Raw genomic sequence first — 27238 nt, 5'->3', positions numbered from 1 at the left:
TGGAGGAAACAGAATTCAAGACAGAGCGAGTACGTTTTTTTCCCCCCCTTGCCTTTTATATAAACTTTATTCATTCATGTCTTTTTGATCTTAGCGTTTTCATAGTGATTGACACGCTCGCCCTATTACCAAAAATATCACTAAGACAAATCAGAACCTGACGGTGCAGTGCCGTAAGCTCAATTTTTCAGGTGAGATCACTTATAAACTTATAGAATCGCATCCTTGTTCTCTCTACCTCTAGTCAAATGGCAGGCATAATTGAAGCGGGATTATAAATATAATTTGTGTGAAGATTTTATAACACTGGAACATGCGCACCTTAATGCTTAGTTCTTTTATATCGAAAGACACTTTTGCCTTGAACAAAATGGATATCGAAATGCGGCCAGCCCCCATCCTGTATTTTGCTGCTATAACAACATTACAGTACCGCCCTATAGACAAGCGGTTATTTTTACTGTTAGGCCATACAAAATGTTATTATCTAATAATTGGCAAGATTCAGTCTTAGTCACCTTCATCTTGGGTATCTAGTTCTTGGCCTATATGCGCTATCTCTTTACTTACTCGCTCTGTCTTGAATTCTGTTTCCTCGAAGCCCACTCCAGGGTACTCCCTAATGTAAATTCAAAAACTGTTATGTTTTTTAAAAATTAGAACTATGACTATGTATGTACCGGCAATTAATAATGTACTTAGGTAGAAAAGTCTGTAAAAATCTGTATTAAAGACGGTCTATTCTAATTTTAATTTTAGAATAATTACATGATGGTACTTTACTAACGAAGGCACTTGTTGTCGAAACGTGTTGAAGAAACCGTCACTACTTCACCCTTACCATCATTTTAAAATTTTATGTTCATGTCTGTTTTAATTATTATGTATATGGTTTTTTAGAAAATATATGCATTTTTTGTGTCATTTGTATTAAGAACATTATTAAATACTCTGATGATTTTTTATAAAAATCGTTTTTTAGTAAAGTGTCATTTTTAATTTGCTGGTTTTCATTGCATTTTGGAATTTTGGTCTGCCTGGGGTTGTTACTTGTCATTATATTGCTTGCCCTGACCCAGGAAATTGATCCACAATCAGGGGGTCCATGTTATTTACCATTGTTTTACCCACTTTTAATCTATGCGGACCGTTTGTTTTATCTACAGAGATGCATCACACTCAGAAGAGAGAATGGTTTTTTCCATGCAACCAGTAAAAGATTTGGAATCATGTATTAGAAGGTCAAAGTTAATTCTCATGCATTTATGAAGGTTGGGTGTCAGCTGGATGACTAATTACCTAATAGAATTGGTGAACCAGCAAAAATGGTGTAAAGAAGTTCATTGAGTCCATTAAGGTGTTTCTCCCAACAAGGACCAATCCCTTAGACTTATTCATACTAACCTTGAGGCAAGCCACTCATCGAAATTCATTTTGGGTGATAAGAGCTTGCAGTGATTGTCATGGTTCAATGAAGGTAAGGAGAAGGTCATATGAAGAGAGAACCATTTTAAAGGTGTCACTGCAGAATGAGATGCCATGTATTCGCTGGCATCCCTGTTTTTCTACAATAGAGGTTCCAGAAGGAGTTCCAAAATAATAGTGGGTAGGGAACAAGTCTATGGTATACCTCTGGAAATAGAAAAGGGGTCTGAACCCTGGCCATTAATTCTGATATTAGCCTTGGGGGTGGAGTAATGAGCAGAAATCCAGTCATGCAATCATGCCCGAAAGTTGAAATTCTGTAATCCGTTGAGGAAGAGGAAAACAGCTGTCCTGCCCTTCTTTCTGGCTATTCAGGATATGCTTGTTTTTGTTGCCAGTGTCGTGGTTGAGGACAAAACCACCATGTTCACAGTGGATCAATTTGGGGAGCAGCCTAAACAGCCTATTGGCCAGTTCTTTGGCAAGGAGTTTGAAATCTAAATTAAAGAGAGAACTAGCTGATGGGAAGGATAAAGTGAAGCATCTTCCCTAGTTTGGGGATTAAAACAATAGAGATTATTTTCTGGTAGTTAAATCATTGAATAGGGTGGTTAAGATGGGTAGACATTGAGGCACAAATCACTTGTAGAATAACGTGGTGAACCCATCGGGGCCTGAGGCCTTAGAAGGCTTGAGTTGGTTAATGGTTTCTAGTATCTCAGCAGTGATGATAGGTCTATTCAATTCCATCACAGCCATGATGGAAACTGGAGGGAGGTTGATAGACTCTAGATAGTCCTGTTGTGAGTCCTTGAGCATTTGTTGCGCAGTATACAGTGATTGGTGCATAGGATTGAAAGGTTTGGAGTTTATTCACAGTGGTGCTATAGTGCCATTTCAATCCCTGATCTCCCCAAGGTGCCTTTTTGTCTGGCGTGCCTGCATCTTGTGTGCTAATAAGGTGCCTGGTGTGCTGCCCCATCAGGAAAACAGTTAGTTGATTTAATGAGACTACATGCAAGACAGGCAAGTCACCAGTGCTAGAACACTGGGGGTGTGCAGACTGGTGAATGCAGCAATTGTAACACCACATCCATCCAAGGGTTTGGGTTCAAAGAGTCATACAAGAGGTAGCCTCACCAAAGGTTGCAGCACAAAAGTCATAAGAGATGTACGGGCAAGCTATGGGGCAGTTGCAATGTTGGGGGCAATGCGGCCCCAAGCCGGACGCCAGATGAATGTCAATGAAGTTGAGGTGGCAGAAATGTCACCAAGAGAAGGGGGGCAACACCAATAGCAAGAACATTACACTGAAATACTCAACAAAAGTATTGTTCCCTAGCAGTAGCAGTGAGCTACATGCAGCACTACCAAGAGGCTCGAGTACTGAGGTTGAGGCTCAGCATGGGGAGGTGCAAGTAACTGAGTCTCTCATGTACTTCCATCCAGTGCCAGGATACTGGCTGGTGCACAGGCCGGTCATATGAGATTGAGGGGCCAAGTGGTGCTTGGGCCGGGGCCACACTTCCCCAATGGACCAAGTGTGGTGAAGTCAGTGTAGGGTGGGAGACAAAGATGGTAGTCTAGGCAAAAGGGCAGGGAGCCCCCAGCCCTCCAACTAGGCCAGCGACCCCCACTCTCTGGAGAGTACAAGGCAGCTACACATGGAGGTGTCCACACCCCCAACAACCACTCATCCTGTCCAGCAGTCACCAGTGGAGGTGGCCATCAGTGCAACACATGCCGAACTCAAGCCGACTATCTCTGCATGAGCTCAGGAGGTGCACGATGCAGGATCTGGGTTGCCTCGCTAGCCGAGGCCAATGTCCATTTGAGGCACACCAGGGGACTTATCAATGCTTATTAGGATAACTGCAGCAAGGGGACGCCAGGCTCCAACTTCCGTTGGACCACACCATGCTCCTGCACACCGTTCAGGGTAAGGCAGCGTTCATTACCGCTGGCATATCTGCAGCATAGGTCGACCACTGCGTCAGCTCAGGAGGTGTTCTCCGCACAGAGGGTGAGGGTGCTGGGGAGGGATCCGCTGCCATGTAAGTCAGGAGCTGGGAGTTAATGGGCCAGGTTGAGGTGCACAAGAATCACACGTCCGCTATGTGGTATGGCTTGGCAATGCCCCACCCCTTTATCAACTTATTTAAGAAGAAATTCTTGTAATGTCATTATTAATTACTATTCCATCAGCATGGCACCCAAGCTTGCCTTACTTCCGTTATGTAAATCAAACAGGCTGTGTGTATACTCTCGTTGAATAACAGAGCACCATTCCACACTTGCAATACATCTCATTGTTCTGCAAGACTTTATTTCCCCACTGGCAAGTAATTTCTATTGAATGGATCATTGGAGGCAGATAGTGATTTTTAAGATTGCTGCTCCTCTGAGTACTATTTTATTTTACTCACACACAGCAACATATGTTTTTGATTACAAAAAACTTCCCTTTTATTTAATGTACAAAATATCATCTGCTAAAAGAGTTAAGCATAGGATGCAGCTCTTTCTGAATTATGCAGGTACATTTTAATAGTATACCGATGCTCCTTTCAGAAACATCCAGACATGTTTTTTAACATTACCCTCAGTACAAATACAAAAATAAAGGCCACATGTACGTAGATTTTTTCCTGTCGCAAAGGGCCCGATTCACAGAATCGAGACCCTTTGCCTACAGAAAAATGCATTTTCCTATGTACCAAACCCATTTTGCGATTTGGTAACCTATTAATCACAAAATGGGTTAGCGATTCAGTATTAGGACGGGGCATGTTAAGGGCGTCCCTTCCCAATAGCTTCTTGCAGTACTATGTACGAATGTTTTGTGACCAAAATGTGGTCGCTAAACATTCACATTTTATCTGCTACTTCAAGTAGGTGGTAAAGCATTTGTAAACGGGAATGAGTACCCATGGGACAAATATAGCATGTTACAAAGCATGCTTTTACTTCACGTTCTATTACAACCACGTTGTAAGTGTAACGCAATGTAATGACAGTGTTGTAAACGCTGTATCCCCCAGGAGACTCCTTCCCCTTTCTGAATGCATGAGAAAACTGTTTCTCATAGCAGGAAGTGGTCTCACAAGTGACTGTCTACTCTTAAATATGAAAGTGAAACATTTCGTTTTTCTTTTTGAAATGCATCAGGATTTACTTTAGGGAAAACAGGCTGCATTTAAAAAAAGAAACAGACATGGTTGTCTGATGTACCCAGTAGGCCACCATCTCTGTATTTTTAGCGATTCCCAAAGGGTTGCAAATTGCGATCTACCTCGTGAACATTATTGAGGAAGGTCAATTTTGACCCTGTTAGGAATCGCTAAATGTGTCAAAGACACATAGGGCCAGATACATCAAGCATCCATTTTGCGATTCCTTATTAGCGAAAATTAAGGAATCGCTAATAAGGAATAGCAAAATGGAATGCATCAACCAATCTCCAAAAAAATAGCGATTCCTTAATTGCGACTCGCAAATTGCGAGTCGCAATTAATGAATACCTCCCCATTCATTGCTATGGGCCTAGAGGCCCATAGGAATGAATGGGAAGACAATCTCAATTTGCGAATCGCAATTAGCGATTCGCAAATTGAGATTGCGAGTTCAAGGGTGCAGGGGTGTCCAAAGGACACCCTGTTACACCCCTGAATGTGATCTGTGCACATATGTTGCGCACACACATGCCCTTAGGGCATGTGTGTGCGCAACATGAAACTTTGAAAAATGCACAAAAGTGCTTTTTTCAAACTTTTTGCAAATTACCATGAAGTTGTACTTCGTGGTAATTTGCGTGCCCTATTAGCGAATTCGCTATTTTTGATACTTTCATGCATTGCATTTAAGGAATCTCAATTTGAGATTCCTTAAATGCAAACAATCGCAATTTAGCGAATTCTCTATTTGCGATTTTTGCATTTGGGATGATGCATCCCAAATGCAAAAATTGCACTCGCAAAGGGCCAGATTCTGAGAATCTGGCCCTTTTGCGAGCGCATTTCGCTTGATGCATCTGGCCCATATTACATAGGTGTTTGCAATTTCCTAAAAGCAAATTGCAAAAATTTGTTATTTCGAATGTGCTATATGAAACCAACGTACATGTGTTCCAAAATTTAAATCCCTGTGCAGACCTCACTCTGCTGTAATTGTATTTATTAAGGCCCTCTCTGGCCAGAGTAAGGTACAATATTTATTGCACCTGATAAATAACAATACTGTGTATTACGTTATTTGTCAGATGTTTCAATCAGCACCTACTTCTCGTTTTTCAACTTTAATGGAAACATTCATGCAGCAAAATCTGCATTCCCTGTTTTTAAACGGAACTGTTTAATCTGATAGATATCAGAAGGCTTGAATGCTTATTATATGTATCACAAAAATTATATTTCGATTTATGCGGTAACAGGAGTGATGGTACATGTTGGAATTTAACACCCAACTCGTAATGCGGGGTAAACACCTTATTCCATCAAAATGTAATGGGGCCTATGTGTGAACTTTATTTAAAGTACCCTGAAAAGGAGATAAGGTGCTCAAAAACTAACCTATGTAAAGTGTCTGCCAAATTACCTGTATTCAGTCGACTCCCGAGTTAAATCTGATATTAGACACAAACATTCCCTTCCTTACCTGATTTTCAACGAGTATCTTCTTTGAAGTGTTTTCTGTCGTAAATAATATTAGCTTCGTTTGCATTGTCTCTTTGATATTTCCATACATTGTCTCCTTGATAGTTCCATCCTTCTTGTGAAGAAAGGTTACCCTATGTCTCGTGCGCGCTGTCAACTTAATGTGCGTTGTTCCTAATATTAATATCACTAAGATGCCTATTAATCTTGTTTTTAAAGTCTTGAAAATCGGTATTAGTTTTCCAGTCCCTTGATTGATAGATCTAGTCTTTACTGCCCTGCTATCAGCCCTGTCAGAACAGCAGGACACCAGAAGAACAGTTTGAAATGTGCATTGTTTTATCATGCATATTAGAAATTAACTGCCTGAAATATTCAGCAGCGTTCTGGCGGCTGCTTAAGTTCCTCCTCTAATTTTTCCTCTCGCTGTGTTTGCATCAGGATGACAGGAGCAAAATTAGGTAGAAAACAGTTTGCATTAAAACATGGAAAGTTGATGTACTGTGCAAGCAGTCGAAGCACAGAGTATATCAACATTTTTTCAGTGCATATCCCGGCAAATATCGAATCTCTTTGTTATCAGACAGTTACCAAAAAGAAACCGAAAACGAAGGTTGCGGGAAAAACAATCCAAAAAACGGTAAATTGTCAAACGTGTTGTCTTATTTTTCCAAACCGTGCAAAGGTGACATGGAATATTACCAACTCTATTCCTAATTGCATTTTAATATACAAAGACATTGCTTCTAAATGGAGCATAGTGTCTTGTTTTGTATAGTTCTATAACACAAAATATGCATATCAAATGTTTATGCACATTATACCAGAAGGTAACACATTGGCTCCACGTATGCGTGGGCAAGTTGGTGGTGGGGTTACTTGCCGCGCAGTAAATATTTACACCCTGGGGTGGAGTATTTAACAGAGGTGGTAAAACAAATAAAAAATAAAAAATATTTTGTCTGAGTTTTCCCAAAAAAAATTGAGAATTATGTGCAAAACAATTATTTGGTTAACACTTTGTGTTGGCATTCTGTTCCAATTTGCAATATCTACTCTAATGAAGCATCAATGACTCTTGTATTTCTCCGTGCCCCTCGGTCTAGTCACCCATACTGTTAGGGGAAGGGTTTAGAACATTTCCTTTGAATCAAAGAGTAGATTGAATTGGTTCCTGAAATTACCACAAAACTGTTCGCTCATAAAGCAGGGTCTCATTCATATGCCCTTGGCAGCAGTGGGAAATAAGCTTTGGGCTGAGCACCGACAGTAGCCTTGAAACTGAACAATGGGAAGTACATACCATAAATATTCCCCAAAAGCAGATTTTCTATGGATATAGATTAGCCTTGGGCAATCAATTTTATCGAATAACTTATGCAGAAAAGAGCATGAACACTTCCTAGCCTTCCAGTTCAGCACACATCCTCCTGAGACTTTCATCTTAGGTCTGGCTAGAGGATTATTACATGATCGATTCATTATGCCATCGATAACCACAGATGGAGAGAACGGCCAGCGGCCTTTGGCCACTGTTTTGAGTATTTCAAATATCAATTTGATCAGCCCAAATCACGGCTATTAGTTAGAAGAGCTTTCAATCTATACTACTATTATAAAGTGAGAACACAAACTTTTTGGCAAGGTAAACTCTGGAACCACAGCGACAATCCACACACCCAATACATTGTTGTAATCCTCAGGGTGTGCAGATGGACATAGGCTATAGAAAATAGAATAAAAACGTAAATTAAAAAATATAACTTAAAAAAAAAGTAGTGCCCTGAAAGTAGCGCCGGCCGCGACGCTGACGCCCACGACGTAGCGCTGGCCGCAACGTACGTGATGACGATGAGGAGCGGTGGTGAGGTGAGGAGCTCGCGGAGGAGCGGCGGCTCAGGTAAGGCTCTGGGACACGGGACGGGAGGGAGCAGGTGCGAGAGGTTGGCCCGGAACAACTGCGGTAAGGCTCAGGGTCTGGGGGCAGCATTTCAGGCTTGTGTGCACTCCCGCCCCGGCCCCCGCCCGCCACGACATTGTCCGGGACACAGACAATGTAGTGGCGGGCGGGGGCCGGGCGGGAGTGCACGCAAGCCTGAAATGCTGCCCCCAGCCCCCTTCCTCCCCGGGCAACGCTGGGGCGGGCTGCTAGTTAGGATATAAAGAGCTTATCCTCTTTGCACTTATAGCCATTAAGCTGCTAGGTTAATTGTAAGATTCCAAACTGTTGGGTAAGCACTGCATGGGAAATGTTCTACCACAGCACATCATACATCTGCAAATGCTGTATTCTTTATGTGAGGTACTAGTTGTGAGGACAAGAACACCGCTGTGGACATGCACAGACTTTCCACAGAGGGTGACTACAGCTGCATGTGGTATATTCTTTAGCAATCAAACCTGAATTACCTCACAAAGCCTTGCAGTGCCTCACCAAATCACAATATCCATGGCTAACCTTTCAGAGGTGCAGCCAGAGTCCTAACACATAGCACTTGATGGCGCTGGGTACACAAGACCGACGCAGACAAAGGTTAGCTTTTAATGGAGGAACTCACAAAAGTGATGGGAGGAATGCTTTCAAAAGTCTAAATCATTGGAATTTGCTCATGCCACATTCCAATCTACTGTTTTGTTTCTACTACACCACTTAAGATAAAGACAAGCCATGTGCTAATCAGGCTTGTTTCTGAACCAATAGGAACAGTCCTGCCCACACTGCCTAGCCATGATCCGTCTGAACAGAAATACAGGAGAACTCAGAGTGGTTTTGTTCAGTAAGGCATCTTGAGTGAGGTGTAGCTCAAGTCCTGGGAAACTGCAAGAACAGGACCCCTATCAAGCTTTTAGTTAAAGCATAGTTTCTGCTGATTTTGGCAGTTTTTACCAAAGGTTGTAGACTTTGGGGGTTTTGTTGCAGTGTCTCATCTTTCTCCTGCATGTTCATCTGTAAGCTAAGCAAGGTGACTGTAATGTTACCCCGATTGCCACTATTCTATTAACAAGTATTCATCCCATCCCCTTTTGGGTGTTTTATTGCTAATAAAATACCTAGAAACCTGAAACTACACAGCTTTCTAAGTCTATTACCGCCTAAGTTTGTGTGTTAAAAATAGTAATAAATTGCACACATGCAAGAAGTACGTCTATAGGTGCAAATTCACTATTTTATTATAAACCAGCCACTATATACATTTGAGTTTCTACTTCAAATCAAATCAAATCAAATAGACTTTATTCGATTGCTTTTTGAGACAATCATAAAAGTACATATACAATTTGAGTATTAAAATTATAAAAAAGTGAGAGCTAAACATGATTACATTAATACATCAATATACAGATAGTCTCCAAGGTTACAAAGTGATGCATTTCCTGTGGCTAAGGACTTTTTTTAAAAACATGCCAATTCGCCAGGCTCTATGTACATCGTACAGGAGCTGCAGCACCAGTAATGCAGGGCGACATTGTCTCAGGCCCACCTTCTTTAAAATCAGGACAATCCAACGTTTCCTCAGGTTGCTGTAAATGTTACAAAATAACAGAACATGGATTGTCCAATGATCCGAACAGTTGTCACACAGACACAATGCTAGAGTTTGCGACCAATCGTTCATTCCTTGGAAGCTCACTAGCCTGTGGAAGATGTTACATCTAAAACGGGTTAATAAAAATCTGTCATAGCCACCAGGTGCAATCAATAAATAGGACTGAATGGTAAAAGAAGTTGAAATCAGTTGGTTATATTGCACAGTGGGTTTTGAGCTCTCGCTAGCCAATCTAATTGAATCCAAGTGAAGTAGGCCCTGTTTTTTTAGTTCCTTTCTGCTGATCGATTGCATTGAGCTCGGGTTATTGTAATATTCCGAATGGCTGAGGTCAGACATAAAAATTTCTAAGCCATGGGATCAGGAGTGCTCCTTCAAACTTAAAACTATCTGCTAAAACATCCTGATTTAGCTTGGTCTCTGGTTTTAACAAAATTCTGTGCCAAAGAAGAACAGGCTCCATTTTTATCAGGTCTGAAATAAAAGCCAGCCCGAGCTCTGAGTGACAAACATATGCAGAGATACTGCTGGGGACAGCTAAAATATATCTCAAAAAGATGTTCTCCACCGTTTGAAGTGGCTGAGTCTCCTCAAAGCCCCATACTCCCGCTCCATAGGTAGCAGCAGAGACGTGCTTCACTTTATAAATCTGTAAGAGTTGCAGTGGCGGTCTTCTCCTTAATTTCCTGGCAAACTTTACTAGGGACAACATAGTTCTAGCCATTATGAGTTTTTTTGCAGTAATGGCATAGGTCCAAGAATCAGTGTGCTCAATCAATATTCCTAGGTAGGCAAAGGTGGTAGTGTGCTCTATTTTCTTGCCCTCCAGAAACATGTCCCTGCATATGTGGCTCCCGGGCCAACATCTCATGATGTAAGTTTTAGAAGTATTCACCTGGAGATCCAAGTGTCCCATAAACTTAACAAAACTGTTTAAAACTTGTTGCAGACCTATTTGCATGCGGGACATTAAAACTGCATCGTCTGCATAGAGAAGGGCAGGAATGGGTGGCCCAGCTATTTGTGGAAAGTCATAGTTATCCTTAGTTAATTCTTTACTCGAACCATTGATATAAAGCTTAAAAAGGAAAGGAGCCAGGACACATCCTTGCCTGACTCCTTTTCCTGATGGGAAACCTGGGCCAAAACAAACTTGCGCCTTAGCATCGCAAAATAGACGTCTGAGGAAGTGGATTGTGTGTATGTCAACCCCTAGCTGTTCAAGGATAGCCCATAAGTCCTCATGTCTCACAGAGTCAAAGGCAGCAGTAAGATCGACAAACGCCAAGAACAGTCTGCCTTTTTTCGCTCTCAAGTACTTTCCCATTAAAATAGATAAGTTTAGACTCTGCTCCACAGTTCCCAGACCTGCCCAGAAACCATATTGTATTTCAGCCAGTATAGTGTTTTCCTCAGCCCAGTCACCTAATCGTTCCAGTATTATGCGTCCAGCTACTTTGGTCAGAGCATCCAATAAAGAAATGAATCTATAGGACTTTGGATCTTGGCGGTCACCCTTCTTAAAAATTGGGACGATGGTGGATTCCACCCATGTGGAAGGAAAGGGGGCAAGGCAGCTGCGTTTAAGACCTGGGTAATGATTGGGCCCCATAATTCGTTGTTGAATTTAAAAAGATCTATGGGGCCCCCATCCGGACCCGGGGCCTCCCCCCCCTGACTTGCGTCAAGCGCACAAGTTACCTCCTCTAGTGTGAACCAAAGCTCGTGGTACATATGTTCAGGGTTATTAGCATTTTCCCTAGACATTCTAACAAGGGTGGAGATAGTGTTTCCATCAACATTGTACAACCTAGAGAAGTAGTCAATCCACTGGTGCTCAGCTATAGCGGCCTCTATAGATGGCCCTTCGCCCCATTTCAGAAACGGGGTCTTTATTATCCTCCAAAAAGCTGCACTGTCACCCCTTAGGGATGCTTCATGGAGTGATTGCCACGTCTCATTTCTCACTGTGGCTTTACGTCCTCTTAGAGCTGTTCTATATTTCCCCTTGCGCACCTAATATCTTCGATATTTTTGGGGACCTTATGTAATTCCCTTTTCAGGTTAGAATGTGCACTGAGGTTCTTTGGTTTCTGGCTTCGTCCCGTATTTAGCCGCCATTTTGTGTCTCGTCGCCATTTTGTGTTACACTCACTCAGGCAGCACGGCCAACTGAGTGTTTTTGCTTTTCCCAGCTACTACGTTTCTCTTCGGTTAAAGAGTAACCCCTGCCCTTGTTTACGAAACCGATGTCAGGGTCTGGCCGAGTTCGCTAATCCATGTCTGGGTTGATTGATCCCTGTCTCGACTGACTATTTGGTTTCTCCCATTCTTTCCTTACATTATCTTATCCGACTGGCCTTCGCTATTCTCTCCTTGTATTCTCTTGTTACACAACTATCCTTTGAGGCACACAAATACGTCCTGCCACCTGCAAATTGGATTGTCGGTACTAGCACTGATTAATTTGTTGGGAGGGGTAACACACGGGGTTTGAGAGAGGGGCGTTTTTGGGACACCTGAAAGCTTGTTTTCCAACTTTTCCTATTGGGTTGCTTTGTATGTACAGGGAGTAAATGTTGTAAATATGTGTGCTATAAAAGATTGTGCGCCACGGACTAAAGTGGCAGTCTCCTCAGAATCTACTCGGTACGTACTTCTGGGACAACTGTGCTTAGCTGCAGCTAATAAACCTGGTTTTCTACGCCCAACAGAGTGTCTCATGTCTCTGTTCGACAAGGCAGGTGAACTCTGGGATTTAAGGCGTGCCCTGCACCGCCAGGCCCATAAGGCCCGGTTCTCAAGCACTCAAGCATTTTGAGTCGAACCAGCCACCGGCATTTCTTTTGTTGTTCTTTGGCACAAGTAGTGAGACCCTAACAGCCTCAGCTATTAAATTAAAGGACGCGAGGATACCAGATGGAGTTACTGACTCATCTAGACATGTGTTGATGGCTGCGCTGCACTTACATACCACTTTTTAGTTGTGACCACGGGGTCCTTGTTGTGGTAAAAGTTTATCAGTAATATACAATAGTTACCTTCAACATGAATTAACATTAGTTGGTTATAGGGATCCCCGGCAAGGGGCACTACCTTTTTTAGGGCCAGCCTATTTGAAATGTACATGCCAATACCCCCTTTAGCTCTACCGTGGGACCCTTCAATGGCTGGAGTGTGGAAAGTCCTAAAGCCATTGATGTGGATTGTCTCCTTAGCCCCCGTTTCTTGCAGGCATACAATGTTAAATGTTGTTATAAAGTCCCCAGAAAGTGGATTAGTCTGCTTGGACAGCAAGCCTGCAATGTTCCAGGACACTATATTGCAACGTGCTTTCCCTACAAGGATATGTTGAGTAGAAGTGTCTGATAAACACACCAGGCCTTTAACACCGCCAAGTGGGATCTGTTCAGCCATAGTGATCCCACTAAATTCGTAAGTGGCCTTAGTGCTGGGATCCAAGGGGGGATTATCCTGAGCCTCCAAAACATAAGGGGTTTGTTCGCCTAGTGCTACAATGTTGTTAACATTACACATCCTGTCACTATAACAGTTATTTCCAAAGGAGGGGCTTGGGTAAAAAGTAAGTCAATCTTGTTTGTCTAGCGTACTGAGGATACCAAACCGGTTACTGACTGGAATTGGGTATCTTGGGTAATCGTTCCTTGATGGTAATTCCCCCAAGGGGCTTATTCTCTGGAGTCTTCGATGGAATCCGCTCGGTTGGTAAAAATACCCTAGAGGTAGTATACTTATATTATGGAGGGAAATTATCTGCGTCCCTGCCACTTCAATAATAGACTGCACTAAACTAGGTGACCTAAAAGTTAGAACTATGCAGTCTCCTCCCAGGGACTTAGAGGACTTACCCACCTAGGGTATTCGCCGAACCATTATAAATTCAGAGAAAAGAACATCAGTCAGCCCAGTTCTACCGGGCAGTAAATGTAGCGATGTGTTGCTTAATGTAGACCAATGCTCACCCTCGTTATGGTGAACAGGCAGGACGTTGTCCAAAACTATTGTATATGTTGTGGCCTCAGGTGGAAGATCCAGGAAGAAACCTGTGTCAACTTGAATTCCCTGATTGTGGCGCTGATTGTAGCCCTGCGCTTGCATAGGTACAGATAATCCCGCCCCGTGTACACGTGAGGTATCATCTGATGAGCTAGGTGGCGTGGTGATTGGGTTATGATCCTGGTTGCTTCCAGGATTTTGTCCCTAGAAATTAGTTGTGGGCTCGGATTATTTGATAGGGGGTGTGCATGGGGCAAAGATCTTTGGGTCGGAGGCTGGTTCAGAGACTGATCTCAAAAATACCAGTAATTTAATTGGGACATGGAATAGGCCAATTGTTATCTAGTGACCCCCTTGTACTACTCACCCCCTCTCCAGTAGCTAACCTTTTGGCATCATCAATGATATTCATAACTGATCCCTCCAATCTCGTGAGTCTGTCCTCTATTGAAGTCCGTTTTTGGGCTTGTGGGTCTAATAAGACAGAGATCATAATTTCCAGTCTTTTACAAAACTCATCCTCTTGGTGAGCTATTTACTATTAGTGGCTGCGTTATAGTAATTATTCCCTGGCTGGAGTCTCTAATATTATTTCTTGTTTTAAGTCTCATAGTCCTTGGGCTATCTTCTTTGGGATTAGGTCTCGAAGTACCCCTCCCCTTCCTTTTCTTAGTAGGCGGCTCATGGGTGGTGTTATGGCTCGTCGCAAAGCCCTGCCCTTTTGCTGATACATGGGGGCTATTACTCCTATTTGATAGATCCGGTGAAGAAATAGGTTCTGTTATCGTGTTGGACCCAGTGTTACCCAGTGGGACAGAAAAATCTAATTTGGGTGAGAATGAACCACTTGTCCTGTGTTTCCAGGATCTCAGATAATGTAGGAGGGCCCATCTATGTAAAAAACCCTCATATGCAGACACAGGCGTCCGGCGATATATCTTGGTTCTTCGCCATTCAGTGCTGCCACAGCATTATCATTGGGTCTTTTCCTTTGTGTGTTATGCTGACCTCCACATGGAGGAAGACTAACTGGTGTGACAGTAGTGGCCAGAGATAAAAAGAGGGCGTGTTAGTGCTCAGGTGAGTGTGAGATAAAATTTCTTATGCCAAGTCTCTTTGTCTTTTATTCTGTGGATCAATGGTATAGGAAAGTAAAAACAGAGGCATGCGTTGTTAGACCTAGTTACTGGTATATTGCACTAGTGAAAGCAGTCAACATGTTTCAGCCTCCTGGCAACTCTGGAGGCTTTCGTCAGGACCAGATGATTAAGAGCCTGTTGTGGCTCCTAAAAGTGTGAGAAAGTGGTGTATTTACCACCTTTATGTAGAGGATGGGCAGATATTTTATATCTGTACCTAAAAGGAAAAGAAAGATTTTTACAGTAATATTGACTTTTTACTGATATTGCTGTTGCAGTCATGTTTTCATCAATTTTCATGTTGTGATTATTGTAGCGTGTATTAGCGTTGGTTATGTGCAAACATAAAACAGGTTACAGGGAATATATGGCATGAAAACAATCAAAGAAATATTTAAGAAGAAACAGTCAAATGACTCCCTAAACGTTGTGGGAGGATTTGCTATAAGTGTTGGTCTGAACTTGGGTAGTTCCTTGCATGTAAATAGAAGTTACCTCATAATCGGAGTCAGATTGTGTATATTTGGAAAAACCCCAATCTTAATCAATGTTATACTTTCAATTGTGTGTTCATCATGTGTGGTCGGAGTAGGTAGGCCGTGTTTTTGCTGTGTCATCGTTAGTGACGGTTATTTATTGGTGGCTTGCTCGATTGAAAGCAAAGCGCCATACATGATCGTACCTTTCTATCGTGACTGTAGTCACAACATTCTTCATGCTCCCAAAGGCCAAACTTCTACTTAGGTATAATGTAGTGAGTATAAGCCGCATTAATGCACTGTCATCTTTTGCGGCTTGCGTTTAAATGGTGTTGCGCTCGGTGAACTCCCCGTGCGCGTCACTCCGGCGACCATACAATTGCAAAGTTCAATGTGAACACAAGCTCTTGATTATATCATGATACGTTGTGTGTATGTTAAAAACTGCATATCTTGAGGTACATGCGGGTTCTAAAGCGATTGACATATATATCACTCAAGCACTTGTTATCGGCATTACTTTAGGTCTTCATTGTTTTGGTGACATCGGAGAAGCAGCGAACCTCTAGTACCTGTTACGGTACTGCCGTCATGTGGACTTATGTTGGCTCTAGTTACTCGGGTGACGCGCTCCCGTGTGGGCCCATTTTTAACTACTCTGGAAGTGGAAAGTAATGAAGGACTGAGTCTAAAAAATAGTTGGCAAGATTGGTTGGCAGTTCTGTATAGTGTGTAATGTTTTAGGAGTGGAAAAGGAAAAAAGACGTATTCTAATTTTACATGAAAGACGACCGAGTGGCATTTTTCCAAAAAAAATATATTTATATATATGTTTTTCAATAGCTAGTAATAGAAGGACCAATGCGGTTGTTACCAGTGTAATTTGGGTTTCATATCTTGTGCACACATGGTCCCATATTTACCGTTACCAATGGGCAAAGGATATATTGTACATAGTAGCTCATATGGTTACCAGAAGAATCGCTAGTTGTCAAAATTCTATGCTAAGGAGTGCCATGGGATAATATTATTCATTCCTTCATTATCTGTCTTGAGTCGGTGGACCCAACGTTGTTCCTTTTCATACAGGACCCGCTCTGCGTTGTGATTTTTGACTGTAAGGGTTTCCAGGACAACCCAGTTCATGTCTTCAGCGGAGTGATTGGTCTCTATGAAGTGTCTACTCATCTTTGTGGTTGCTCTCTTACATGAGATATTACTCTTGTGTTCGATTATACGTTGTTTAACTTTGCGGCAGGTCATTCCTATGTATCTCTATCCGCAAGGTCAAACAATCATATACACCACATGTGTGGTATTACAGTTTGTGTGACTGCGTAATTCCCAGTTTAGATTAGGGAGAAGTTGGAGATTTTTAGTCACTCTTGTTAGTTTGCATACTGAACATCCTTCACAGGGATAATGTCCTGTTATTGGGTTCAGGTTTCAGGCTGTCATTATGGTGTTGTTTCTCCTTGTTGTGCTTGTTCTTGTATGTGCCAGGAGGTCTTTCAAGTTCTTCGTTCTCTTGTTTGCAAACCTGGGTTTTGGTCATTTCAGAGTATTTGAAGTGAGGATCCTCCAGTTCTTATTTATGATCTTTTTTACAGTGTTGGACTCTGTGTTGTACGTGGTAACGCAGGTTAGTAAATCTTGGGGTCCTCCCGAATTGTTGTCTGTAGCAGGTTCTCTTTTGGCTGGTTGCGTGCTCTTTTCTGGTATGTCCTTATGGTCTTGATAGGGTAATCTCTTTTCACCAGTCTGTCTTCTAGGTCCTATGCTTGCTGTTTATAATCGCTCAGATTGCTGCAGTTTTGTTTTAAATGGAGGAACTGGCTGGTGGGTAGATTCTCCCTCAGTGGTTGAGGGTGGAAACTGCTGTATGAAAGTATGCTGTTCTGAGCCGTTGGTTTATAGAAGGTTTTTGTATGTAATGTACCCTCCTGTAGGAAAATAGTAATGTCTAGGAAGTCTAGATTGTTTTTGTTGGCTGATATGTGAATTTCAGACATTTGTCCCTCGTATTGATCCATGTGACAAACTCTGTCAGGGCTTCCAGTAAGTTGTTCCAGATCATTATCACGTCATCGATGTAATGTCGCCAGAGTTTGATACCATCAATGTAGGGGTTAGTCAGAGTCTGGATATGTTCTTGTTCGAAAGCACTCACATAGAGCCCTGCCACGCTTGGAGCAAATGTGCTGCCCATTGATGTACCATGGCATTGCCCAAACATGGTCCCTTCATACTCAAAATAGTTTTCGGTAAGGGCCAATCTACAACACTCAAGTACGAAGAGTCTGGGTGTTCGATAGTCCCAGGTATCTTTAAAGAGAATGTCTTCCAAACTGTCTAGAGTCTTCTGCTGCGGGAGACTAGTGTAGAGGCTTTCTACATCAAGCCCCACTAGGAGCATAGTGTCTTCATCATATGGTTGGACATACAGTAGACTCAGGAGGTCATGTGTGTCCTTGAGATATGCTGGTGTTCTCTGTACCAGGGGTCTAAGGAACTGGTCTGCAAATTGGGACAATGGTTCCAAAACTGAACCAATTCCTGACACAATTGGACGGCCTGGTGGTGGGTTTTTGTTCTTGTGTGTCTTGGGTAAAGAGTAGTTCTACTCTTTACCCAAGACACACAAGAACAAAAACCCACCACCAGCTACCCTTGGGGATTTGGTTCTAAGAAAATCTGCCTCTTGTTTTGATATCCATTGGTTTACTTCTGCTTCTTCTACCATTAGGTTGATAGTTCTCTGTAGTCGGTTGGTGGGGTCTGTGGTCAATTTGTTATAGAATTTTTGGTCAGCAAGAGTCTGGTGCATTGATCATTGTATCCTTCCTTAGTAAGGAGGACGATAGGCCCTCCTTTGTCTGCCGGCTTTATGATGAGATTCTCATTCTTGCGGAGTTCCTCCATTGCCTTATTCTCGGATCTTGAAGAAAGGTTTTTTTGCCGTGTTTCTTAAACCTTAAACTTCTTGCATGATTGCTTGTACAAAGGCTTGGATTTCTACTGGGACCAGATGGGTTGGTGGATAAAACACTGATTTTGGCCTCAGGTTAGTGTCATTCATTGTTGTTTCTTTTTCTTTGCCTTCAAAAAAAGCTTTGAGTTTTATTTTCCTGCAAAACTCACCCATCTCACATCTCAATTTGAAAATGTCGAGGGAAGGAGTAGGGACAAAGCCTAGTCCTTTACTTAAGACTTTCTCTTGTTCCGTTGTTAGAGAGGATTTTGTGAGATTGACTACCAGTGATTCATTGAACTGGTTCCTGGTTGTTCCTTGGTCATGCTCTGTGTGTGCATCCGTTTCTCTTGGTCGTTCACTCTCCCCCAAATTAGATTTTTCTCTCTAGCCAAAGGAAGCAGAATGGATCACATATTCTTCTTTTCCCCCCTCATTGATGTTTTGAGAGCCAGTGGGATAGCCTTATCATGAGGCTTCAGGGAAAGAGGGGCTGAAGTATCCTGAATAGGCTTAACTTGGGTCAGTAATGGCTCCAGAGACAACCTGCGCTCTGTTAGTTCTATCTCGTGGATAAGTACTGATTCCGCTCTCAATATGAATGCGTCTAATGTTTCCCCCACCCCCTGCCCTTCAGTGCATTTCCGTTTACTCATTTCAGAGCGCCACACAGGTAGACTTGTACATTAGAGGATCTAAGCAAGAAAGTCTTCGGAAAGTCACAAAAAAACCAGATACCTTAAGTCCCAGTTCTTGGAGATGTGGCCCAGCCCAGCCTCTAACAAACTCTGACGGGCCTCCCTTGGCCCGTCACATGCCCGTGGGCTTCCCGCGAAGCAGGTGCCATCGGCAGCTAAATAATCCCCGTGGCCGCTCAGCTGTAGCATGTTGTTTTAGCAGGGCTTCCTGAGGTTTGCAGTCCCTTTGGCAAGAACCAGCACACCAGAAAAATTGGCGTTTCTCACACAATGCAGGAGTGAGGATATCAGCAAGGGAGTCTGGGGAGTGTAGTCTAGCACTCTGCTGCTCCTGTAAAAATCACCCAGACTTGGCCCCCTCCTCAGCGCACAACAAGAGTCAGGAGGTGTGCATGCGGGTCGGGCTAGCAGGCGGCCATCCAGGATAGAAGCGCACAGGTTGCTTCGTAGGGCAGGACGGCAGGGAGCAAGGTGAAAAATGCACGGGCACACAGTGCGGAGACAGGGAGCAGAGGGGGACTCCCGGCAGCGATGTTATAGAAGTGCCGGTGTCCACGCCCGAGTCTGCAGTCAGAGTCTCTTGCACCCCAATCAGCCCGCATCGGAGCTCAGCTGCTCTCAGAGGGCAGTTTCAATTTCTCAAGTGACTGCTCCCCGCTCCTCTGCCTCACACAGCTACGGATGCCCTCCAACAACGGGCCGCTTTAGTCCCTCGATCTCTTCGATTTTCCAGCCATAACCCTCGCCTGTTCTACTTCAAAAATGTTAGCAATTTAAAAGATCTTAGCGAAAACAAAACAATATGAAAAATGGACACAGACATAACAAACACGGCCACCAGAATTAACTACCAAGCCACAAATGTATTTGGAGGGTGTCACACCCAAAGTACCCCCTTGAATCTATGCCACTGCCCACCCTGCCTGAGCCTGAAGTCCCAGGGATAGGGTCCTTTCACTCCATACACTTTTTCTTGTCTCTTCTGCAAGGAGCTATGATGGTGGGGTTGTAAATCGGTGTATGTAGATAGGGCTCCATATTTCCACTCTTCACCTTTCAAAAATCGTTTTATCAAGTGATTGATGGCCCCATGTTGTCATGTAGTTCCTATAAACCTATATAGGATTTGCTCGTTCAGACAGCATAGACTTTGGAATTGGTGTCCAGACTGATTCCAAACACTCCCACTGTATGTTCGCCTGTATACCAGCTAGCTCAAAGTGCCTCTGTAAACTCCTCTTGCCAAGGAGAGAATAGTTCTCGGCAGCTATCAAACATGACAACAAACAGAAATAAGGAAAATGTTGGAAGCAGGTATCATAGTCCCCTCCAAAAGCAATTGGTCTTCCCCAGTAGTATTGGTGCCAAAACCTGACGGAAGTACTAGGTTTTGTATAGACTTCCGTGCTGTTAACAAGGTTTCAAAACAAGATGGGTACCCATTACCGAGAGTGGAATAACTCATTGAGCGCCTTTGTGAGGCTCAATACATAACAACTATTGACCTCACCAAGGGCTACTGGCAAGTACCCCTTCTTCTCCAAGAAAAGAAAAGACAGCCTTTTCGACACCCGAAGGGTTGTTTTATTTCACGGTACTCCCATTCGGCTTACATGGGGCCCCTGCGATATTTCAATGTCTTATGGACACCCTCCTAGCACCCTATACCCAGTTCACAGCCGCCTACTTAGACGACATTGCTGTCCACAGTACAAACTGGGAGGCCCACCTAATTCACCTAGAATAGATATTGGGTGCTCTCCAAGAGGCCGGCCTCCACATAAACTCAAAAAAATCATGGATAGCTTTCACCCAAGTCAAATACTTAGGATATGTCCTGGGGGAGGGTCATGGGCCACCGAAGTCCTCTGCGGCGTTCCGCAAGGATCCTCACTCAGCCCCACCCTCTTCAACTTCTACATGAGCCCTCTCGCAGCCATCGCACGCCAAAACAACCTCAACATCATCTCCTCCACTGACAGCACCCAGCTGATCCTCTCCCTTACCAACGACCCCGCCTCCGCCAAAGCCAACCTCCAGGAAGGAATGAAAGACGTCGCGGAATGGATGAAGATCAGCCGTCTGAAACTGAACTCAGACAAGATGGTCGAAGGGAGATGGTCCTCATCCTCGGACCATCTCCCTCCGCCTGGGATGACTCCTGGTGGCCCCCTCCCCTGGGCACCGCACCCAAGCCAACGGACCACGCACGCAACCTGGGCTTCATCCTGGACTCCTCCATCACAATGACCAAGCAAGTCAACGCCGTCTCGTCTTCCTGCTTCAACACCCTGCGCATGCTCCGAAAGATCATCCGATGGATCCCCACTGAAACCAGGAAGACGGTCACCCAGGCCCTCGTCACCAGCCATCTGGACTACGGGAACACCCTCTACGCTGGGACCACAGCCAAACTCCAGAAAAGACTACAGGGCATCCAGAACGCCTCAGCACGACTAATCCTGGCACTCCCTCGCCATAGCCACATCTCTGCCCACCTGAAAGACCTGCACTGGCTCCCCGTCAACAAGAGGATCACGTTCAGACTCCTCACCCACGCACACAAGGATCTCCACGACTCTGGCCCGAAGTACCTCCAAAGCCGACTCACATTCTACACACCCACCCATCCGCCCCCTTCCACCAGCCTCGCCCTCGTCTCCATCACACGAATCCGCAAATCCACCATCTGAGGAAGATCCTTCTCCTACCTGGCAGCCAAGACATGGAACTACCTCCCCACTCACCTACGGCTGACCCTGGACCATCTCTCCTTCAGGAAACAACTCAAGACCTGGTTGTTCGAGCAGTAGCACCCCCCCCTCAGCGCCTTGAGACCATAACGGGTGAGTAGCGCGCTATACAAATTCTGTTGATTGATTGATTGATTGATCTATTCCCCCAACAGGAAAAGGCAAAAGCCATCCAATCAAAGGTCTTTCCAACAACGAGAAGGGATCTGAGGGCCTTCATAGGTCTCGTTGGCTATTATCGCCATTTTATCCCGCACTTTGCCTCAGTCTCTGCCTCCCTAACAGATATGCTAAAGAAAACAGCTACTTCTATGCACTTCAAAAAGCCTACCCCGAAAGCATATACAGCCTTCCAAACCCTAAAAGACATCCTGTCATCAGCCCCGATCTTGATCGCCCCTGACTTTGAGAAACCTTTTTATTTACAAACAGATGCTTCAGCCGTGGGTTTAGGGGCAGTGCTCTCGCAACTAGACACCAAAGGTAGGGAAAAACCCATCTTGTACCTAAGTCGGAAGTTATTCCCACGAGAGATGGCCTACCCAACAATAGAAAAGGAGTGCCTTGCGGTCAAGAGGAGCATCAAGAAACTCCGATATTACCTAGAAGGTCGCCATTTCACACTATTTACCGACCATGCTCCTTTGACCTGGCTGCAGAAAAACAAGGATCAAAATGATCGCATCTCGCGCTGGTTCCTTTCACTCCAGCCATATGATTTTGAGGTACAACATAGGAGGGGAACCAACCAAACGAATGCTGACTTCCTGTCACGCTATCCTCTTTCCCCCGAACGGGAAAAGCTAGGGAGGGAGATTTGTCACGGGGTAGCAAATTCCCCTTTGCGATCCCCCGTAATCGAATCCCCATCTCGTCAGCTGGACTGGTACGGGTCCTTTAAGGACAGCCTGGACTTCCCGGACCTTGACTTTGCCCCTGTAAGGACGGAGTTTGTCGGCCTATCAGATCGGGCCTCAGGAGAAAGAAAGGCGGACCTGGAAGACGCAGGAGGTGGCGAGGTCCAGCGTGACTGGGAGCGGAGGAGAGAAAGACGGCGGGAAGGAGACCGAAGGAAAGCCACGGACCTGGAGGACGTCGGATCCGGGAATGCTGACAGCGGAGCCACGGACTTGGAGGACGTCAGAGCCGAGAGCGCTGACAGCGGAGCCACGGACCTGGAGGACGTTGGAGCCGGAAGAGCTGACAGCCGCGCCCAGGGTCGAGAGAGTGTCCCGGAGAAAGTACTGCAGGAGATGCCAGGAGGCCACCGTCCCCTCGCATCACCCAGCCACGCTCAGGAAGACGCGTGGCTAAGCCAGGTACGGGGTCGCCTCAGAACTCTCTTAGGATTCAAGAAGAGAGGGGGAACCGGGTAGCAGAGGAAGGAGGGAGAGACTGTTTTAAGGGCACTATTTCCTTCTGTTGAGCACTGAGCACCGCACTCATCGGGTTAGTTAGTGTTCTATCCGACGACGAATGGTGACGGTTGATTCCTCACTGCCACCCTCTGGTTCACCACTGTCACCCTCTGGTTCACCACTGCCACCGTCTGGTTCATCGCTGTCACCCTCTGGTTCATCACTGCCACCCTCTGGTTTACCACTGCCACCCTCTGGTTGATCACTGCCATCCTCTGGTTCCTCACAGCACCCTCTGGTTCACCACTGACACCCTCAGGTTCATCACTGTCACCCTCTGGTTCATCACTGCCACCCTCTGGTTCACCACTGTCACCCTCTGGTTGATCACTGCCATCCTCTGGTTCATCACAGCACCCTCTTTTTCACCACTGCCACCCTCTGGTTCATCACTGCCACCCTCTGGCTCACCACTTCCACCCTCTGGTTCACCACTGCCACCCTCTGGTTCATCACTGTCACCCTCTGGTTCATCACTGCCACCCTCTGGTTCACCACTGCCAACCTCTGGTTCATCACTGTCACCCTCTGGTTCATCACTGTCACCCTCTGGTTCACCCCTGCCACCCTCTGGTTCATCACTGCCACCCTCTGGTTCACCACTGCCACCCTCTGGTTCAACACTGTCTCCCTCTGGTTCACCACTGTCACCCTCTGGTTCACCACTGACACCCTCTGGTTCACCACTGCCACCCTCTGGTTCATCACTGTCACCCTCTGGTTCACCACTGACACCCTCTGGTTCACCACTGCCACCCTCTGGTTCATCACTGTCACCCTCTGGTTCATCACTGCCACCCTCTGGTTCACCACTGCCAACCTCTGGTTCATCACTGCCACCCTCTTGTTCATCACTGTCACCCTCCGGTTCACCACTGCCACCCTCTGGTTCATCACTGCCACCCTCCGGTTCACCACTGCCACCCTCTGGTTCAACACTGTCACCCTCTGGTTCATCACTGCCACCCTCTGGTTCATCACAGCACCCTCTGGTTCACCACTGCCACCTTCTTGTTCACCACTGACACCCTCTGGTTCACCACTGCCACCCTCTGGTTCATCACAGCACCCTCTGGTTCACAACTGCACCTTCTGGTTCATCACAGCACCCTCTGGTTCGCCACTGTATTTTATGGGGAGAAAGCACACCTGCCCAGCCTCAAGCGGGGGCAGGTTAATGTGTTACTGAATTTGAGCTTCAAGTCCGGCACCTGCTTCCTTATCTGTAAGTGCTTCCTGTTGTGGTTTGATTTTTGTGACAGCCTGGAGCATTGTGCCATACTTTTAACTATTCTCTGACCCTGCTTCGAGGGTCAGAGCAGGGTCAGAGAATAGTTGCAAGTAGGCAACAACTCTTGAGGCGCTGCTCAGGAAGCACTTACAGGGTTACAGCAGTTGCCCAAGTTGAAGTTAATTTCTTTGTAACCATTTTGTAAATGGTTACAAAGAAATTAGCTTCAACTTGGGCACCTGCTGTAACCCTGTAAGTGCTTCGTGTACTTCAGTTTTTGAAAATCCGTCCCGCAAGCGATTTCGCGGATTTTTCTGCGATTTTGCGAGATTCGCAGACCGTCAAAGTGCAGAAAATCCGCAAATTCCACGAACGGAACAGATTTTGCGCCCCTGCTTACTGCCGTGCATCTGCTAGCTGGCAAATAACTGAAACTAAATGCTCTGTCCAGTTCTCCAATCGACTTTCACTAGATAAGCCTCATTATTTTGAATTAAAGTATGGAAAAAGAACTCACTATTTTCAGGAACAATTTCGGACTTCTTCTTCCGTGACCAATTATACTCACGGAACCGGAGTTACAAGAATGAAGCGCCGCAAAGAGAAATGCGACCGCTTCGTGTCAAAAGTCAGTTGACGTGCGCAGTCCTGAGTCAAATGGACCGCGAACACAGCTGCGATGGCCGTTGGTCTCAAACACTAGATGGCAACCTCGCAGGAAAGCTGGCGGCCATCTTGGAAATCCGCTGCCATTGACCAAGCAAGGTCCTATGCAACAGCATGGACCAACTCTTGGAAATGGTCCTGAAGGGCTTAAAATGTCGGGACTGATTAATTTTGAAAACCACTGGGAGTAGCTGATGGTTCAAAATAGGGGTGCCTTGCTCAGTCCTGACAGTCTGCTGAATGTGCGTCTCAGCTTAGATCTGCTGCTCGCAAAGCCGTCCGTAATACTGCTTCTGAACTTTTAGATAGCATAACGGATTGGCAGGAAAGGGAGCAAATATATTTTACAGATGTGCTTGCCACAGAAGTTGTTGAACGGTTTAGGAAATATTCTGATGAATTGGAGCCTGTTGATAAAGCAAATGATTGTAAGCAAATGCATGATGGTCTTTTTGTCTTTTCTCTGGTGGCTGACTTAACCAGGCGCTTGGTTAAATTATGTTTTTGAGACAGTCCATTTGCAAGAGGAGAAAAAGGCAGAAGACGTAGCTGCACAAACACCTCAGACTGGCATGGCACAAGCTTCTATCTTCTGAACAGATAAGACTATGATAGTTCATGCGAAACCTATGCGGGAAGCCGCACCTTTGAATGTTCCTCTTAAAGGAGCGGGTACAAGTGATGATAAGGCTTCCTCTGAAGCAAAGGGTTATTTTATTTATAATTGGGTTTACACTCCTTGGAATAGAGCGGATGTTATGGCTCTTAAAACTGCATTGCCCGATCTGCGGAAAAATCCAGCAGCTTTTTATGAGGAAATTGAGGGTGCCATTAGTTCTTGTACTATGACTCTGCCTGATATTGACCTGTTTTTCGGATTTATATTACCCCCTGATATGTGGAGAACTGTGCGTAAGGTTGATGATCATGCGACTTTTGGGGCATTATGGAAAGATTTAGAATGACTGGATGTAGAGAGGGAACCCGCACAGAAACCATGTCAGTTAATTTTAGATCTTCCCGCAGCCATATTAGTTAAGTTAAAAATGGCAGATGAATCGGTTTCTGACTTCTTTACGCGTTTGAGGAGTTATTCCAAGATTTTAGTGGCCAGTCATTGACAGATGACACAGGCAGGCATCTGTTTGTCGATAAATATGTCGCAAACCTGTTGCCAGGAATAGCTTTTCGCCTAAAGGCCAGTGAGAGCTCATGGACTACCTCTTCTCCGGTTTCTCTTTTAACTATGGCTCAGTATTATGAACAGCAGGAGTTAGAAGCGAAGGGTAATGAGGATAAGAAGACTAAGGAATTAAAAACGAAGGTTATGATGGCTCAGGTTTATGGTCCGCCTTCTAGAGGGAATGATAGAGGTGGATGTGGATCTTATGGGTTGTCTTTTCCTTCTTATACTCGTTTGAATTTGTCTGTTGACCAGTGTGCGTACTGCAGGAAATTTGGGCATTGGGCTTCTCATTGTCCAGCATTACATGCAAAGCAGTATCCACGGGGACAAATGAGAAATCACTTAGGCTATTCAGGGCCTAGAGGAAGCACAGACGGTCGTCCTAGGTTTCATGTTAATACACGTGGACATGATGGTTTTAACACTTTTGATAGACAAATTCAATATCAAATGTCTGATTATGTGCCGTCTGATTTGAAAGATTCTGCTTATGCATAGGATTGCCTAGGATGGGGTAAGGAATCAGTTGAAGTTCCAGTAGATCGGAAGGGTCACTATGTTACAGCACATGTTTTGGGTTCCACTGATAAGTTTCTGATTGATACAGGAGCTACTCGTAGCGCCTTATCTAAACAATTGGTTTCAAGGGCTCCCCTGTCTGGCTTAACCATTACATCGATAGGTTTCGATGGAACATCTTCCCATAGCCTGCTATCACAGCCACTTGCATTCCGTGTTGATAAATTTACTGCTCCATGTCTGTTTTTGCTCTCTCCAAACACACCAGACAATATTGTGGGTCTTGATATGCTCAAATATTTCAGGGCTACGATACGATGTTCTCCTGAAGGTGTACATGTTATTTTGAATGACAACTACCCCGTGATTGAGAGATCTTGTCTTGTTAAAGTGGATATTGCATTAGCTTCACTCCCTAGTACTTTGTGGGCTACTTCAGACACAGATGTTGGGCAATTGATTATTTCACCAGTGTATGTTAGTGTCAAGGAGTGCGCTTCATTGCCACGATTGCCGCAATATAACATTTCTCAAAA

The sequence above is a fragment of the Lissotriton vulgaris genome, chromosome 10, assembly GCF_964263255.1.
Source record: "Lissotriton vulgaris chromosome 10, aLisVul1.2, whole genome shotgun sequence".
Taxonomy (NCBI): Eukaryota; Metazoa; Chordata; class Amphibia; order Caudata; family Salamandridae; genus Lissotriton; species Lissotriton vulgaris.
The sequence above is the reverse complement of the archived record's forward strand: the minus strand, read 5'-3'. Positions refer to the sequence as shown.